Source organism: Hyperolius riggenbachi, chromosome 3 (assembly GCF_040937935.1).
Source record: "Hyperolius riggenbachi isolate aHypRig1 chromosome 3, aHypRig1.pri, whole genome shotgun sequence".
Lineage (NCBI taxonomy): Eukaryota > Metazoa > Chordata > Amphibia > Anura > Hyperoliidae > Hyperolius > Hyperolius riggenbachi.
The window spans coordinates 363,077,013-363,080,941 of record NC_090648.1 but is presented as its reverse complement, the minus strand read 5'-3'; the positions used below and the strand labels follow the sequence as shown (position 1 = coordinate 363,080,941).

Below are 3,929 nucleotides of genomic sequence, written 5' to 3'. Positions count from 1 at the left end.
TCTGATGTTGTGAGAAGTACCTGTATTCATCCACCCAGGAGTTCTTTTGAATTTGGGACTTATTTGAATTTAGGACTTGAGAACTTGGACTTTTGCTGTTTAACCGAATTTTGTGTGAGCTATTATTAGAAATTATTCCCTGCTACCATAGCCTCCAGGGTCCTTGGAAATAAGGCCCCAGGTTAGATAGTGAAGCTAGGCTAGTGATACTAGGTCATTAACTGGTTATATATTAATGTAACATTCCGATTTTACAATTCAGGACTCTGAGTAGTGTTTTAGGCCTTCCAGTATAAATAGGCCACATTCGTAATTGTGAGTGTTAAAATAAACGGTGAGTCGACGCACTGAATATTTACACTGAGAAGACCTGTAGAGCGCTGATGTCATTTTAAATATCACAATTTTTATTCAGGGAATACACCCCTTGTTGAACAAAGCGCACCAGGCCAATTAATGCTTTAACCCCTAGCTTTGAAGAGGTATCAATTAACTACCACTTTGTTCTGCCTTGAGGAGCGCACTTTTTTCACCCTTTTTATCTGTTCAATACTTATAAATTATAACTGGCTACTCTTTTCCATATTCAACTGCTCTGTGGTATAGATGTGTGGACCCCAGAGAGTACAGGGAAACCCTTCCCACCACATTACTGGCCACACATCATCACCTCTACCCTCTGCTAAAGGAATTCGAGCCTTTAGCTGTCTTTGTGATGACCAATACTTATAAAGCACACTTATTCTAAATGTAAACACCCTAAAGGATCTTGTGGATGTGGTCCACTTGATTTGCCTCTGCTGATATTGTGGGTCCAGTATTTGCCTTTGCCAGTGCACAGTGTACTTACATGCCATACCGTTGTTTCCTCCGGGCTGCTCCATCTGTTTTACAGCAAACAGGCATGCGTATCATGTCATCTTCTGAAACCTCAGCACCACTAGTTTTGGCAACAAAGCTGTCAGGCCACTGCAGTAATCTGGATATTTGTAGGGCTGGCAAAGGCTGACAATGCATTCCCCTTTACCCCAGAAATAATCTCCCCCTAATCTCCTCCCAATCCTGCCCCACATAACTCCTCAATGTAAAATACTATTCCCTCTCCATGCCATAACAATCCTTCCATGTAAAAATCAGTTGACCCTCGGTGTCCTAACCATTCCCCCATCCAATGTAACACTGCAAAATTACCTTCCTAACTTTTCCAAGCTTTCCTAAAAATTTACCAACTCTGTGTCATTGCAATCTTCCCCCAGTACATAATCTCATCCTCCTCCCATTGCCCAAAAGAGAAAGTGGCCACACAATAGTGTACTCATTATGAAGTCTAGAGCTAAAGCTATGAAAAATTCCAGGGTCAAGTTAATGGATTCTTTTGATCTGAGGTTGTGGGAGGCGTGACGCAGTTGCAACAAATCCTTCAGGTATCCAGGGCCTAGGTTGTGTAGGGATTAGAACGTTAGCATTCCAATTTTGAAAAGGATTCTCTATTTTATGGGTAGCCGGTGTGGTGAGCAAAGGATTGGTGTTGTGACAATGCCGGGGTTGGCTTGTTAAAGGGAACCTAAACTGAGAAGGATATGGATTTTTCCTTTTAAAATAGTACCGGCTGCCTAACTCTCCTGCTGATCCTGTGTCTCTATCACTTTTAGCCACAGCCCCTCAACAAGCATGCACATCAGGTGCTCTGACTGAAGTCAGACTGGATTAGCTGCATGCTTGTTTCAGGTGTGTGATTCAGCCACTACTGCCCCAAAGAGATCAGCAGGACTGCCAGGCAACTGGTATTGTTTATAAGGAAACATCCATATCCCTCTCAGTTAAGGTTACCTTTAAGTTTTGCAGCAGCATTCTGTACTAGCTGCAGGCGGTGCAGGTCTTTGTTTAGAATGCCTGCATAGAGGACATTGCAATACTCCAGTCGTGATGTGATGAAGACGTGAACTAGAGTAAATTAGCATAAAGTTGAAATGCATTTCTGAACAGTTATAGGAATTATTTCTTTAGTTTAGGCTTGCAGGTTATTTTACAGAAAGTCTACTTTCTCCATATAGTGTGGAAATCTCCTTTAAAACAAGATATACATTAGCTTAGGAAACATCCTGTAAAATCAGTATGCTCAGACTACTCAATGCCTCTTTATAGCATATTAAAAAGAACAGTAGGAGCCGACAGAAAATGACAATACCATTATGCATGAAATTTCCAGCTCACAATGTTCTCATCCTTGGCGATTTTATCACCATGGAAAGTTGCTGAAAGCACTGAGGGAAAAGTTTATGGGTAGGTTGTTTAAAGTCCAAATCCTACATTATGACTATTATTTTCAATGACTGTCGGCAAGCTGGATCGCTTCTCGGCCTTTTGGCTAAGATCAAGTGTAGTATCTGTTCTTGAAATTTTTGGGGGGACCTGGAGGGATGGCACTGTGGCAGGGTGTCCTTCCTGGTCGTAATTCCCAGGGGTTGATTGAATGGATCTATACCATGGTCGAGGCTGAATAGCTGAGGGCTTTGCTTAGGCATACTGCCCCTGGAAGTGGCGCTCCAGGTGCACCTGAAAAAACCTGAGATGTGGCAGATCTCAGGCGGAAGTAGGGTGCTTTGGTCTGTACTGCCCATATGCATCGCCAACTAACGCAGCTCCCCGGCCTTTTGGCTAGGGAGAGTGCTGAATTTTTATCACTCCGGCCGCAAGGTCGGGGCCAGCTTGCTGGCACCGGGGACTTCGGTTCCCACCCGGCTCCCTCTCGGGGGAGCCACCCGGACCATGTGGGATGCCACATGGCCAGGCCCTTTGGGTAACCACTGGGCACAGTAGGGGTCCTCCTCGGAGGACTCCAGGATCCTCCAACCCCTCGGGTGTTGGAGGATGCCACCCCCTGAGCCGATGGCAAAGGGGGAAGGTTCCCTTCGGGGAACAACCGGAAGGGCCCTGCTGTATTGTGGGGCCCGTGGCTACTCGTGCACGTTTTGTGGGGGTGCTTTAGGGCACTCACGCTTTTTCCGTGCACGGGGCTAATAGCCTTGCTGACCGGGACTCCTGTTGCATGCAACAGGAGCCAAGACAAGCTAAAAAAAAAAAAAAAATTGGCTACTAATGATGAGGTAAATGTATCCATAGAGATAAGAAAGTTTCCATATCATTCATTTAAAAAATATGTTGGATGAGCACACTGTAATCAATCATGGCAAAAATAAACCCAAAACAAAACACTTGTATATGGTCAAGATCCCCTTCACCACAGACTTGTAAGGCTTCAGTCTGTAGTTTTCTCAGAGTCCTCTGCCTGGGCAGAATACAGCAATGGCAGCCATTAGCCCTGTAAATGGAGTCTACTGTTAACGCATTCATCTGGATTGCGACTGTCCATTACCCTCCTTCCAACAGCAAATGCTGTCCCCAACAGCTGTGACTAGCAAAACAACCACCCACCCCCATCACAAGCATGGACTTTATAACTCCCACTTCCCATAAAAACTGTGACCAGTATACCCGCCACACATACAAACACTATAGCAAGTGAAGTCGTCTCCGCTGACAGATGGTTAGTACTGTTGTTTTGGGGTATTCTGCTATTGTTTCTGGATTATTGAGCCACGCAACTTAGCATGTACCATCTACTCCCCCATATGACTAAACTGTCTTGGTGGCATCTCTCATTCTGCTTTCCTGTGAACACTCTCTTCACACGACCTGTGGAGATCTAACCATACACACTGACTCATTCTGCTGTTACCCTCTTTACTGGTCCTCCCCGTTTCTTCTCAGAGTAAAGTAAGGGTTGGACTTCTGTACATGGTATCTCTTGGTACTCTCCCTCTGTGGGTTTTGAGTCCTCCATCAATCGATCAAACACAGAGTACTGAAACAGTACTTTATAACTCACTGTTGACTGATTTACTGTGTCTGTGGGACCTGGAACAGGA

General features: G+C 44.8%; 1 pseudogene; it reads left to right on the top strand.

The window, feature by feature from the left end:
• Nucleotides 1-2,348: 2,348 nt before the first annotated feature.
• LOC137564589 (U2 spliceosomal RNA) lies at nucleotides 2,349-2,480 on the top strand (annotated as a pseudogene).
• Nucleotides 2,481-3,929: the final 1,449 nt, after the last annotated feature.